This window comes from Pelecanus crispus, chromosome Z (assembly GCF_030463565.1).
Source record: "Pelecanus crispus isolate bPelCri1 chromosome Z, bPelCri1.pri, whole genome shotgun sequence".
Classification (NCBI taxonomy): Eukaryota; Metazoa; Chordata; class Aves; order Pelecaniformes; family Pelecanidae; genus Pelecanus; species Pelecanus crispus.
Genome location: NC_134676.1, coordinates 61,415,864 through 61,431,709, shown reverse-complemented (window position 1 = coordinate 61,431,709; position 15,846 = coordinate 61,415,864).

Here is a 15,846-nt window from a genome sequence, read left to right as displayed (position 1 = left end):
CCATGTGTAAAAACCTGCGAGTGTCTTGCTTTACGCTGTGAGTTATAGCTGCTCTGTCTTGAGGAGTGAGAAATGGCATATTTCTTGAGGCTCTTATGATGTGCAAGCAACACACTGCTCTTTTTTTGAATGACAATGTGGTTAAACTCTTCAGCCAGCAACATGTTTGTGTGTTTTATTTTTTCAGTTGTCTTTTATGTATGGTATAAAGTTACTATTAATTTAAAAACTGTCACTCACAGAATGTAGGAAAGGAAGACCAACTGAGACAAGCACTTGACAACAGCTGAAATTGGTATCCTGAGACAGGTGATAATTTGGTACAGCTAATTATCATTTTTCCCATATGGAATAATGTCAGAAACATAATAAATTGTTTTTGCTTTGATAAGGCATATTTTAAAACCTGCAGTCCATGATGACTTTGTCATATAACCCTGCTGCTTGTTTAAAAGAAGTAAAAGGACCAAACAAAAAACGCCAAAGACAGTGACTCTGTGCATTTTCTTAGTCATGATTCATTCTTGACCTAGCCCTGACCTTGTCACTGATATTTAGAATTAGTCCCCTGTATTAATGGTAAAGATCTGAGTTTGCTAAACTGAGCAAATGATATAGTTTGAACATCTTGTTCTTGATTTTGAAGGGAAGATTGGGTGTATACATGTTTTTTTAACAGCTCTTCCGTGTGTATTGGGTCTAATGGTATCTGGTTTTGTATGGGTTTGTGTTTAATCTGAGTGTTATTGCTGCTCACCTTCCTCCCATATTCACAAGGACATCTGGTGTCATGTGAGTATGTTTTCTGGACAACCAGGCTTCAGGGAGAGAGAATGGCTCACTCCCCTCTACTTTATTCCCGGGGACACTGGAATATGACTCCTTCATTCTTCTCTAGCAAGGTGCTCTGTTCCATATGACTTCAAGACCTTCTTTATATCCACTTTTTACTGCTCAGATGAGTTCAGATGAGTTTACACTCTGAAGGTAGTGGGTGGCAGACAGATACCATGCATACAAACATCTAAAGAAATAATGCTAAAAAAGTTGTAACTTTATGACTGTGTGTTACAAACTTAACTTCTTGGTCCTTTCTTTCATTCTTCTCTAGTATGTCCAGAATCCATAGAAACTGCTCCTAACATCCTAGATTACCTGTTCAGCTCTTCTGAGGTAAATTCGCACTCCATTTGGCTAGAAATATCCACCTGTGTAAAATTATGCATATATTTTAGTTTTTAAAGGATCGAGCGTCCTGGTAGAAAGATTCATATAATTGATGCAGTACTTAAGCCCTCTGAGTTCTCTCTGCTTTCTGCAAATTCATGGAATTACTTGCTTAAAAATTGTAGGTCAATTGACTTGCTTTTCTCCATTTAAATCTCTATGAGCCTTGCTATAAATCAGTCTGGATGATTGATCAGTTTAGACTTTTATGTCTTTGAGCTGTTCTATTTCAGGGCTCTATATTACTTGGAATTACTATAGCCAAATAAAAAAATGTTCATAGCATTCTATATGAACAAACAGTTCTGTAACTTACCACTGTCAATAAAAAAACCCCCCAAACCCAAACATTTTTGTGTTTCTGGGTTAACATCAGCTAAGCATCAGGGGTTATGTTATATTATGAGTAGTGGCAGAATGCTCACTTAAGTACAAAAATTTATTTAATTGATGCTTTTCACAATTACCATAATCTTTATACAGTCCTTTTACTCTAGGATTGTTTCTGAACTTACCTCTGGTAATGTTCCAGCAATAAAAGTGTTATGAGGAGTGTCTATAACAGATATTACACAATAAGGTAATGTAAGAATTATATCAAAACCTTTATTTTCTTCTCTAAAGTAATCTTATGAACACAATTCCTTTGACACCCTTTAAGCTTGACATTGCATAGTTGCACATTTTTTATAGTTTGCAGGCTAGTGTCAATTCCTGTAGCTTTTTCCCCTCTTAACATTTACTAACTTGTGAGTTTATGCTGTCTTGGAAACTGACCTATTTTTATGCATAGCTTTTTTGACACTCAAGAAATTACACATATTTAACTATCTCACAGGCTTATTACTGAATTAATTATTTTCACTTCGCGTTACAAAGTGTTTCTTGCCTTATTAATTTTTGGTCTCCTGGGAATAAGCACAAGTATGCTTTAGGTGGTAGATGTCCAGGCCAGAAAGTCATGACTTCACAACATTGGCAATGTAGCACATTTTACAAGAGTAAGATGGTACTCTGGAGCCTGCTGTTTTTAACCTAGTTTCTAAAGCCTTTCAACCCTCTTGCTTCTTTCACGAGATAGCTATCACGTAAAAAAAGTAATAGTGATATAAAGCTAGAAAGATCTCTGTCTTAACCTGTGGTATTTTTTGAGGTGTATCTCCCAGTCACTAATATGCCAGCTTTTCTGCCTTTCCAACAACCATACAGACAACATAAAACATGAAATGTCTAGGTTTAAAGCTATTTGCTGTGTAAGAGCAAACAGATTTTTTTTTTTTCCCCCTTTAAAATGTGACTTGAGTCCTCCAAATGCAAAAGGAAATTAGAAATTCAGTCTCTCTGGTTTAAACCAAAATCATAATGCTTTCATCTATGCCTTGGCTGTTCGCATTAGATACATTGAGAATGAAGCTCAGCATCACAGCGGCAACTGAGTTTGCTTTGATTGCCAAAATGAGAAACAATGCCTACACTGACTGCAATATACAGATCCAGGACCATCTATCTTGTGTCTGTCTTTTCTGTGCTTGTGAAACATTGTGTACATTTCCTACATACTCCTATTGCTAAGTAAAGTATGTTGCTGAGCTGTTTCTGTCCTTCTCTCTTTCTCATTTTTCCTTTTTTCCACCTGCTTTTCCTTCCTGAATGTTTCTCCATTTAAAACAGGAGTTGAAAACACTCATGTCATGAGTTGTGGAAAAAGATTTGACATGTAAATGGCAAAATTCTATTGAAGCACCCTAACTTCAGTTCCAAATTTCATCTGTACTGTTTACGAAATTTGGAGCAAGCCCTGCTTGGATGTTCTTCACGGAGAACAGTGAATTAAACGGTGTTACTACTAATAAGCTGAGGCAATTGGGGAACATTAAAGAATGGCTGCCAAATAAATCACTCATGGTCATTTACTGTTTTGACATTTGGAAACTTGTGTCATATACCTAGCTTTTCTCTTCTACTTCTGTTTTGAGGATGGTGATGATCATTCCCACATGAGTTGAGTAGCCAAATTGCTTTTCTTTTTTGTATGTAGATTCTGTTGCCAGCGGCTAACAGTACTCATGTTACTAATCAATGCATAATCTTAAGAGAAAATTATCTGAATAAACACTGAAGGAATTAAATTATTTTTCTGATGCTTTTATTGCTTCTTCCACACTGCTTGCTCAGCCTTTATGAAGTTAATTGGTGCCTTGTATGTCTTACATACCTAAAGTACACTTCACCTAAGAGCATGAGCTGTTCCTTTTCAGAAATAAATACATTCTTTCCTTGCCAGGCATCTAAACTGAACTTTTGCTTTTCAAAATTCTCTCAAGCCTTTTTCTGTCTTAAAGTAAAATCATCCACATTAATTCCTCACACAAAAATCCAGAACATTAGTGTGAGACTTACAATTTTATAGACCTTATCCTTTTTCTTTATCAGAAAAAGAAGTGACAGCAGAAATATATTGGGCAATTGCAGAAGGTATGTGAAGCGAGCTGAAGAATGGAAAACTGAACTCTGCTTTCTCTGAAGTGTGCCTGTTGTGTTTTCTTGGTGAATGGCAGTAATGGCAATACAGCTGTGAATTTATACTCGTCCTTCTGCCATGTGCACCCCTTCTGCATATGTGCACATACACCCACACACCAAAACATGCATCCCACCCTCACTCGTTTTGCAATCCCACTTCAACTACTTCCCTGTTTTTCTACTTTTTTCTTTTCTTAGAAAGAAGATGTGAGAACACTGATACCTACAGACTCTTCCCAAGCAGATTAAGTGACTATGTTTCATTTGGTATTTTCAGATCCCATCCCGGAATCACACCCCTGTAAGAAGTAAATGTTTCCTGCTGGCACTCTGATGGCAGCTCCTTTTCCCTCATTGTTCTTCCTGCTAATGACGACTTTCCTTTATGTTTCCTTTCTGTCATCAGGACAGATTACAGGCTGTTGGGGTCTTGTTTTTCATTGGCACTGTGAGTTCATACTGTTGGCCATTGTGGTTTGCATTTCAGAACATGACTTATGCAACAGGTATGGGTACTATGCTGTCTTCATATCAGGTCCACAGATGAAACGGGTGTATTATTAATTTGTTTATTTTAAAGTATTCTTTCTTCTTTAAAGAAGAAAACACAGACTATCACACCTTCTTGAAAATGGTGGTTAAAGAAATGCTACATGGAAAAAGGACAAAGAGCTACTTCTGTTGGATTTCTTTTTCATAGAGACACAGGTGAAAAATCTCACTTATGCACATGCACTAATTTGGTACCAAGTTGCTGGGCTGAATTTTGGTAAAACAGCCCCTATGTGTATAAAGACCATTTGTGGTTTAAGTGCCTTACATTTGGATTTTCACTTTTTAAGCAATAACTGTCAATAGTGTCATTTTAAATACTCGCTTTTGTAGTCTGGTGTAGTTTAATGGCTATACTGCAGAACTTTAGTTTTTCCTTTAGTAGTTATTCCTGATTTCCTGCTGTGGTTACATACTGAACATTAGAAATTGTCTGCAGAGAGAATTAGATGGTGTAAGTGTGATTGCCTGAGTCATGTAAATACCAAAAAGCTTTTTGTGACATTTTTCAGACTTTAAAAATGGAAATATGTTATTTGCACTTTGGCTCCTGATGGAATTTGACACACTGCAGGCATGCCGTGAGTTTAAGTTTAGACTTTATGCCATTAGGGGATGTGTATATGGGGACCGCATGCTTCTAGAAATAAAGGCAATGAACTGCTTTCTGCATGGACATCCCTTGTTGATGAGCCAAAGAAACTCCATCAGGTCAATGAAAGCTAATAAGATTTATGGACTTGCTGGAGCCTTTAGCCAGAGTCAAACCTTGTGGAGCATAATTCAGACTTGATGTAACTTTCGTCTGTTCTCCCAGATGAGTTTCAACATCCTTGTATTTGCCTGTGAAATATTAATGTTGTCCAGTACAGTCAGTGTTTAAATGCAGAAATTTGAGCTGAATTATATTTCAAGTTCATAAAAAGGAGCACCATCCTCTTAAATATATGATCTGTAAGCGCTCCACATCCTCCAATGCATGAATAGTTTTCCTTAAATTAGTCCCAAAAGATTCTTTTTTACTTATTGTTTGACTTATCTTGCTGGACAGCATGCATATAGGAGAGGTTTTTCCAGCTCTGCTTTTCTGCACCATCTCAAAATCCTGGTGGAAACCAAAGAGAATGATACTTAAGCACTTGTCACTGGCAGCTCTCAGAGAGAAGCAGCCAGATGGGACTCAGTAATGCTCACAGTTAAACATTGGACCCACCCCACTGAAATTTTATACCAACTGTATACTTACAGGACCCCAAATTGCTTGTCTCTGGACATAGCAATGGTGAGGTTGGCCTAAAATGTTATTGCTGTTTGCCTTTACAACTTCTCCTTTTCAGAATTACGATGTGATAGGTGCATGAGGATAAGTGATGCATCTGTGGTTCTTTAGCCATATTAATTTTATGATATCTAGAAAGGAGGATCATTGTCTGCTCAAATGCACTGCCACAGCTGATGGGTGTGCGTTGTTGGTGAGTCATATAGATGATGAGCAAGTGCATGTCAGCAACTAATATTAAATATTCTCAACACACCTCAGAATTAGGATGTGAACATGAGTTTTGCCTGACAAACACAGTTGCAGTTTGGAAACAAACATCCTTTGAGGTCTCTTATGTGTATTAATAAACATTTTTGTCTGTTTTCATGGGGTAAAAAGGAGCTAGACTAGTGTAATCCCTCAATATGTGATATTTCATTTTCAGCTGGTGTGATGGGTTGACCTTGGCTGGATGCCAGGTGCTGACCAAGCAAGAGGGGAGAGAAAATATAACGAAAGGTTTGTGGGTTGAGATAAGGACAGGAAGATCACTCATGAATTACTGTCACAGGCAAGACAGACTCAACTCGGTGAAATTAATTTAATTTATTGCCAATCAAAGCAGAGTAAGGTAATGAGATATAAACCCAAATCTTAAAACACCTTCCCCCAACTTCTCCCTTCTTCCTGAGCTCAACTTCACTCCTGATTTTCTCTACCTCCTCCTCCTGAGTGGAGCAGAGGGATGGGGAATGTGGGTTGCAGTCATGTTTTCTCTGCTCCTCTTTCCTCCTCACACTCCTCCCCTGCTCCATCATGGGGTCCCACCTACAGGAGACAGTTCTTCACGAACTTCTCCAACGTGGGTCCTTCCTATGGGGTGCAATTCTCCATGAACTGCTTGAACACTAGTGTGGGAGCTTTACATGGGGTGCAGTCTTTCAGGAGCAGACTGCTCCAGCGTGGGTCCCCCACAGGGTCACAAGTCCTGCAAGCAAACCTGTTCCAGTGTGGGCTCCTCTCTCCATGGGTTCACAGGTCCTGCCAGGAGCCTGCTCCAGTGTGGGGACTCCATGTAGTCACAGCCTCCTTTGGGCACCTCCACCTGCTCTGGCATGGGGTTGTCCATGGGCTACAGGTGGGTATCTGCTCCACCATGGACCTCCATGGGCTGCAGGGGGACAGCCTGCGTCACCATGGTCTTCACCATGGGCTGTGGGGGAATCTCTGCTCCGGCGCCTGGAGCACCTTCTCCCCCTCCTTCTGCACTGTCCTTGGTGTCTGCAGAGCTATTACTCTCACATATTCTCACTCATCTCTTCTGGCTGCTGTTGCACAGCAGTTTTTTTCCCCTTCTTAAATACATTATCACAGAGGTGTTACCAATGTTGCTGGTGGGCTCAGCTTTGACCAGTGGTGGGTCCACCTTGGAGCTGGCTGGCACTGGCTCTATTGGACATGGGGGAAGCTTCTAGCAGTTTCTCAGAGAAGCCACCCCTGTAGCCCCACCCCCCCCAATCCCCAAACCTTGCCATGTAAACCCAATACAGTTGGTAAATATTTTCTTTTTAATCAGACATATCTTTCTATTTTTTACTTAATAGATTCAAAAACCCCACCACTCACATATGTATCTAAAGTGTGGATTAGGAAAGGATACAGATACAGAAATCAGGTTATCCATTTCTACTAACTGCCCTCACTTCCTGACGCAGTCCCTGCTCTTTAACCATCAGTGGAGAATGGCTTTTACAAGCAATCGGGAAAGCAACTGTGACTTCCAACATGTTCTGTTGCTTTGCCTTCTAAAACTTTTAAGGACTCTCTAGAGAGTACATGCAGCTTACAGTTACTGGTTTCTGCTGAACGTGTAGCAAACTCTAGAAACTGTAGCTGAACCAGTAGAAAATAATTTTTACCTGAAAAGTTGATATTAAACAGAAGCATATTAGCAGAAAGGTGGTTCTCTGTCACTCCCCCTTCAAGGATATGTAACAACGAAAGTGAAAAGGGCTGTGAACTACTGGTTTTGTACAGGCCTTCTGGAGAAAGGCACATTGACAGAAAGTAATGGTGACAAGATTGTAATGTGTTTTGTGAAGAAGTTGGCTTCAGAGCATGAGAGTACTTTGTATTCTTGCCAGATAATCTGAGGTCCTTCCATCGTTGGTTCTCAATATCATTTCAGCCACTCACTTGGATTCTATTATCATACTTCACTATAATTCTAATTATCGCTCATCTCAGTAGCTGGTAGCTTTTCTATTATTAACTAATCATCTATTGGCCCTGTGGGGGTCCCATAGCTTCCAGGCCTTTTTAGTGAGGTTGAATTAGATTATCTGCCCTTATTAAAACTTAGATTTAACCCAAAGTAGGAATGGGAAAATGTCCTCCTAGTGTTCATATATGAAAAATATATCATTACACATATTTAGGTTGCCTGAGTTGTACGGCAAACTGCACCAGTCCAACTTAGGGCAAATAAAGCATACTGGTGTTACATATGAGCTGAAGATCATGGGAAGAATTTCCACTGCACACATTCTTTAAAGCATTTGACATAATAATTTTTGAATATTGAATGTGAGTAGCTGCATTCATGTTTTGAACATGTTAAGCTGACTGCAGGTAATACTTTGATTAACAAGAAATGCTGGATAGGGCCTGATCCAAATCCTAATGAAGTCAATTGAAAGATAGAATAATCTATCAGCAGTCCTGGTTAACAGGGGAGGTCCCTGATGACTGGAGGTTTGCTAATGTGATGCCCATCTACAAGAAGGGCCAGAAGGACAATCCAGGGAACTACAGGCCTGTCAGCCTGACCTCAGTACTGGGGAAGATTATGGAGTGGTTCATCTTGAATATGCTCAACAGGCATGTGCAGGTCAACCAGGGGATCAGGCCCAGCCAGCATGGGTTCATGAGAGGCAGGTCCTGCTTGACCAACCTGATCTCCTTCTATGACCAGGTGACCCACCTGGTGGATGAGGGAAAGGCTGTGGATGTCATCTACCTGGACTTCAGTAAAGCCTTTGACACTGTCTCCCACAGCATTCTCCTAAGGAAGCAGGCAGCTCATGGCCTAGGCAGGTGTACTCTTCTCTGGGTAAAAAACTTGCTGGATGGCCAAGCCCAGAGAGCTGTGGTGAATGGAGTTAAATCCAGTTGGTGACCAGTCACAAGTGGTGTTCCACAGGCAGGGCTCAGTTTTGGGGCCAGTCTTGTTTAATATCTTTATCAATGATCTGGATGAAGGGATTGAGTGCACCCTCAGTAAGTTTGCAGATGACACCAGGATGGGCAGGAATGTCAATCTGCTGGAGGGTAGGATGGCCCTGCAGAGGGATCTGGACAGGCTGGATTGACGGGCTGAGACCAACTGTATGGGGTTCAACAAGGCCAAGTGCTGGGTCCTGCACTTGGGTCACAACAACCCCATGCAACACTATGGGCTTTGGGAAGAGTAGCTGGGAAGCTGCCTGGGTGAAAAGTACCAGGGGGTGTTGGTAGACAGCTGGCTGAATATGAGCCAGCAGTGTGCTCAGGTGACCAAGAAGGCCTACAACATCCTGGTTTGCATCAGGAATAACATGGCCAGCAGGAGCACAGAAGTGATTGTTCCCTGTACTCGACACTGGTGAGGCTGCACCTGGAATACTGTGTCCAGTTTTGGGCCCCTCAATACAAGAAAGACATTGAGTTGCTGGAGCATGTCCAGAGGAGGGCAAGTAGTTGGTGAGGGGTCTAGAGAGCAAGTCTTATGAGGAGTGGCTGAGGGAACTGGGATTGTTTAGCCTAGAGAAGAGGAGGCTGAGGGGAGACCTTATCGCTCTCTACAACTCCCTGAAAGGAGGTTGTAGTGAGGTGGGTGTTGGTCTCTTCTCCCAAGGAACTAGCAATAGGATGAGAGGAAATGGGCTCAAGCTGCGTCAGGGAGATTTAGATTGGATATTAGGAAAAATTTCTTTACGGAAAGAGTGGTCAAGCATTGGAAGAGGCTGCCCAGAGAGGTGGTTGAGTCACCAATGCTGGAGGTGTTCAAAAAACGGGTAGATGTGGCACTTTGGGACATGGTTTAGTAGGCATGGTGGTGTTGGGTTGACAGTTGGACTGATGATCTTAGAGATCCTTTCCAACCTTAGTGATACTATTCTAGTTTTACTTTCATTAAAAAATAATCCAGCCACCAAGCCAGGAAACCTGAAATTAATTATTACTCTACCCTTAATTGGTTTAGTGGTGGACTTGGTAATGTTAGGCTAATGGTTGGACTGGATGATCTTAAAGGTCTTTTCCAACCTAAATGATTCTGTGAAAGATATCTAGTTCTGGTATGTAAAAGATACAGCAAGAAATATTATTATCAGCATTTTCCAGATGTCATTGTGTAGCAATAACATGGGATATCAGAAGACTACAATTTTAGACTCCCTAATGGATTCCTGACTTAAAATCATAATCTACTTTGAAATTGTCATCTGTGCCATGTTACTTACTTAAAAAAATATATTTGATAATTTAGGATTACTTTGTATTTCATAGTAAGCATGTATATTAAGGAAAATATAAGTGCAAAATATGTCTTTTTCATGACATTATCTTCAAGGAATAACTGTTGTCAAGGAATGACACACAACTGTATGAAATGGTATAAGACAATGCGAATGAGTATGGGACATAAATTCCCCTAGCATTTGTTGTAAGGTTGCTTGGCTTGATTTTCTCTGAATGCAGTAAATTTTATGGACAATAGGAGGTTTTGTGCTCTGTTCTTTACTTTTCTGTGTTTTCTCTCCATTTTGTAGCCTGCATCTTTATCCTTTATGAGCTGTTGTGTGGTCATCTCAAAGCAGTAAGGATACAGCTAAGTATTCTTGCAGGTCACTTTCATCTCTGTGGAGAATAAGAGAATGCGATATTAAAGTTATGGATCTTAAAGCTATGGATGACTTTTACCAAAATTATCAGAATATGGCAGTCATTGTCCTCCTGGTTTTTTACCTAGGAGTGTCAATCATAGAATAAAGTGAAGGGGCTAAGTGCTTGCAATGGACAGTGAGTGAGCTCTACTCAGGTGATATGACAAAAGTGAAATAGTACCTTGCTCTAGCTCTGAGTAAATTCTGATTTCACAGATCAGTCTGATACACTGCTATTCAGAGAACTAACAGCCTGCAGTTCTCATTAAAATAGGCAAAACCTGTGTTATTGTGCCTGATCACTGCATTTGTATTTTCTTGTAATGCTGGCATCATTAGCTGTAAAGTGTGTCAATTTACTTACGGTGATGTACAGCCCAACTGAGTTGCAGAGGATTAATACGTTTCCGTGCATCAGCAGAGCCATGGTAACTGCTATTAACTGCCTGTGCAGATGTTTTGAGCTCACTCCAGTTGCAAGGCAATGTGATTTATCTGCAGTTCTGGAGGAAGTTTCTGCTAAGTGGCATTACTTGAAATTTCAATTGGTAGGAGCCTGTGGAGCAGCGTGGTGCTAAAAGTTTCCCAATGGATGTGAGGGGCAGGGCAGCCTGGGGAAAAGGTCATCACCACAGTGAAAAACAAGAAGTAGATGATTGCCTATGGTGGGTGTGAGGCCTGTGGTGGGTGTGAAGCTCACCTCATCTGGGTGGCCTGACCAAAGGCAATGGGAGCAAGCAGTGGGCTGGTGAGGCTACCCTGCCTCCCTGCTCTGCAGGCTCCTGAATGGGGCCATTGCAGTCCAAAACACCTGAGTAAATTTCGTTTTTAAAGTTGCATGAATATTTCACAATTGAAGATGCTATAGCCACCCAAAGACAACTACATTCTCATACCCATGTCTTGCTCACTTATAACACTAAAATTATGCTGAGAAGAGTTAATGGTAGGAGTTCAAGGGACAGATTAGTTAATTTCAAGCACACAATGTCCAAATCAGGACACTGTTTGTAAGACTCTCTGAAAAATTATTTTATTACTGTTAAAACAATAAAGAATTTTTGGGAATTTGCTGATATGATCCCTCAGATGTCTCCAGGAGTTGGGATTTTTTAAATAAAAGAGAAAAATAAATCCCAAAGAACAGAAAGCTTGTAATTCTGAATACAACACAAGGTAATTGCAAATTTTGTCATCATCAGTTTAAAATGATGTTGAGATTTTATAGTGAAAGTTGTCTCTTTCTTTTCTTTTCTTTCTGGAAAGAAGGCTGAAAGAAAGCCTCATCCAGACTGTTTTACTTGCTTTATGTAATCAAAGGAGACATGTCCACTGTCTCACCAAAGATTTTCATCATTACTATACAACCAGTGTCCAAGGATGTGAAGGTTTGTTAGAGCAACAGCAGCAATTAGATCGAAATCCTCTTCTTCCATTTCTTTTCCATTACATGCCTGATTTCTGCAGTGAAGAAAGTTCCTTTTCTCACTGGCACCTACTTTGGTCTTCTAGACTTTTCTACTCTAAAACAGTTTTTTTTGCCTCCTTTCACTACATAAGACTCAATTATTCACAATTTAAAGAAAAAGGCTTTTTTTTACTGTTATTCCACCTTTTAAATTTGTGTCCTCTCATGGCTGCCAGTTTTTTTTTTTTTAAGTTCCTTATTTCTAGTACTGCACACTTATTTTCCCCTTCAGCCTCAACCCTCCTTTCTTAATCAATGTAACACCAAGAAAAACAATGAAAGAACTGCTACAGACTTGATTAACAAAAGATTTAAGAAGTGTAATACAATTAATGACAATCAATATAGTTTTATGGAAATAGAACCTGTCAGATGAGTTTGATAATTGTTTATATCTGTGAGATTACAAATTTAGTTGATAAAGGTCACATTGTTGATATAATAGAATCCTGTGTGATTTGATACAGCATGTTTTAATTGAGAAATAAGAATGGTACAAACCAACATGTTATATATGGCATGGACAAAAAAAAAAAACCTCAAAACCAATGAGTTAGTGTGTAAGTTTCCAAAGGTGATTGGAAACTGAAAACTAGCTCTGAATGTGATTTAGAGACCTATTGCTAATATAAAGCTGTTAAGTGTCCCAGTCAATGACTGGGACGATTACAGAAACTTTGGTAATCTATTCTGCAGAAGACATTAATATTCTAGTACTTGCAAACAAGTAAAAGGAAAGTAAAAATGCAGAAAATGTCCTTTAGTAGATCGTCACTGGCAATTTTTCAGGGTGGCAAACTGAATGATCATCTACTTAGAAAACTGAGCAGTCATCTACTTGGAAAAAGGACTGAATCTGGCTTGTCAGATAGACAAAAACCTGCTACTGAAAAAACAGTTCTCCTGTGCCAGTAATGAGGATATGTCTAGGGAGGTATAACACCTTCTTTCTTTGGTGTGGTTTTCCTGGCAAGTGGTCCTTCTCTTATTCACCAGCTCATTTAAAAAAAAAAATGATGAGCTGAAGTGTTTCAGTCAAACTAAATGTAATTCTCAATTTTAGCTTGAATTTCTTTTTGAATCCTTAATTATTTCTTCAGTTATATTTAAGGAAGCATAGTTTGAAATTGCAGTTCAGATAATGAAAATTTTTTATTTATTTCAAAAATTCAAAGCAGTTTGTAATTTCTTAACTATCCACCTAATTTCAGGAAAATTTACATATAGCTTTCTCTTGATAGCATTTGAACTTTTGAACAAGTAAGGTGTTCTGTCAAAAGATTTCCCTGTCTTTAAGTACAATACTTGCCTATTGGCCACTGATGCTGTCAGTTTATTCCAATTTTCTAATTCCAAAAATAACTCTTAAAATCAATTGGACTATACTGATAAGGGCTAAAGGACTGGAAAAAAAAATCTTTTGGATAAAAACTCGAAGGGTGAAAAATAACAATTTTTAAACTTTAACAGAAAAGGTTCACTGGATGAATTTGTAAGTACATGCTGGAGAATGGAAACTTGATTGTAACACTTTATTTTTTTAACATAATAGGAAGTACCCAGATTAATATCGCTTGAAATGAGGAACCATCTTTAATAGTAAGGAACAGTAAACAATGTATCAAGTTTTCTATTAAATTCTTTATTATTAGAAATGTTAATACTAATATTGTATGTTTTGCTGAGATGAGCTATCACTCCATTCGGAATTACTGCCGTAGTCCCTTCTATTTTAGAAGTCTTGACTCTAATCTTGAGATTTGGTAATCTGTCATTTCTGTGGTTAAATCAGCCACCTAATTGGAGTGTCATTTTATATTCAGAGCAGTGTCTGAAGCATCCTCTCTGAGCTATTTCTACATCTTATTGATTCTTTCTGCCTAATGGCATCAAGAAACAGCTCCTTAGCTGTCCGCAAAGCTGAAAGTCTCATCCAAGCTCTCATCCCTGCAAAATGCTTTTTTCTAGACTTAAGAAACACAACACTCCCCTGCTTTTATCCATCCTGAATGCTTATGAAAGGACCATTTTTGTGTGATCACTTCAGTCTGTCATTTTGTCCATAATACTCTCTGTATATGCAAAGTTCCTTGCATACCATCTGGCTCCTTGTTATCTGCTATATCCAACGAAAGCTGCCTGTTTTAACATTCAAAGTCTTTCCTGACCTATCCTTACTACACATCAATTCATTGCCAAAATATTGACTCTAGATTCCAGCCTGACTGGGATGCCAGCTTCCATTTTCTACTTCTACTTGTCTAAGTATCCCTCATGATTAGGAAAATCTGCTTGTAAGCATTCACTTTGCCTTGTTCTCCTCTTTTAATGCCCTTCTTTATAACAAAGTCTTCAATTACTTTGTTCTTGTCAAGTAAGAAGTGGCTGGAGCACAGAAGGCACTTTTTGTCAGGCTGAAAATAATTTCACTGTTTCTTTGCATTTCCCCACCTGCCTTTAATGTATCATCGATTGCTTCATTCTATATGGTCCTGGGGTCTAAGGCCTTTTTTTGTGAGGGGTAGAGAGGTAGAGGATGTTTCTAAGCATATCACACACTTCACCATGAAAAACCTTGGAACAGATATACTTGCAGTGCAGCATAATATTTCCTACCTATGAGCTTTAAGTATTCCTTGTGCAGTATTCACAGAATCTGATAACAGAGGGACTGAGGTATTGGAGTAAATTTTTTAGTTCTCTTCTGTACCAGCAACAGTACTGAGTGGCTGTTTTGTCAGGCCAGTTCAGAAATCCCACAGCTTTGGAATTGTGCCTCTTCTAGTATTCCTGGTAACAGCTGTACCTTCAGGGATGCACTGTGGTAGGGCTGTGCTCCAGGGCAGGGACTGAGGTAGGGGCTGGAGCAGGGTCCACCTGGGCTACCTGAGCTGTGCCCAAGATTCTGTTCAAGTTGACACCAGGGCTGCTGGGGAAGCTTAGTCCTCAAGGTTACTGCTCTAAGACCATCTAGCTAAATCAAAGGATTAACAACATTAATTTTAATTTAGTCCTGGGTTCCTTTAAATGGCCCTGTAAAGAAGCACAGATTCCTAGCCTCAAACCACATTTTCTCACTGTTATTTGAATGTAAATCCATTTTTCTTTTCTGTGAAAATTAATCTAAATGTCAACGGTTTAATAGTAGTACAGGCTAGTAAACAAGTCCTGGGGTTCCACTGCTCTAAGTTACTTTGTTGCTCTTCCCAGATAGTAGAACTAATAATAAAAAAAAAAGATTTGTATATACATTGTTTATTAAAACCAACATTTGTTTTTTACAGGAGCTGAACAAAACAAATAAACTACTAGCTGGATTTACAAAATGAATGAATAATTTTATGACCACTAATTATAGATATAGCTGTGTAACTTAATGAGAAAGGTAATCAACTTTCACACTTCTGGGGCAAACCTGATAACCTCATTTGAAGTGTTCTGCCTTCCTCCTAGTCCTCAAATATGATCATTGTTGGAGGATGGATGCAAGGCTTGAAAGAACAATGAGCTAATCTGGCATATATTTCAAATGCTTTAGGCAACATTCATTACCTCCTATCTAGAATATCACTGAAGTCAACTTTAGGAAGTGATGGGCAGGATATAGTAAGGCTGTGAGTTAAAATGAGATATGATGAAAGTAGAATTATCATTTTGTTTTGATCCAAATTCAAGTATAAGTATAGTAAGCATGGTATAACATGCACTCTGACATACGTAATATGCATAGAACTCAATTTCTGGGTAGCTTGTAGTTAAGATATAGGTTTACCTAATGCCTGGCCTTGCCTATTGGAGAAATAAGGAACAAATCCATGCACAAAATTTTAGTTCTGTCCTCAATGAAACTTTTCAAAATTTGATTAAAACTGTTTTTGAATTACTTTCCA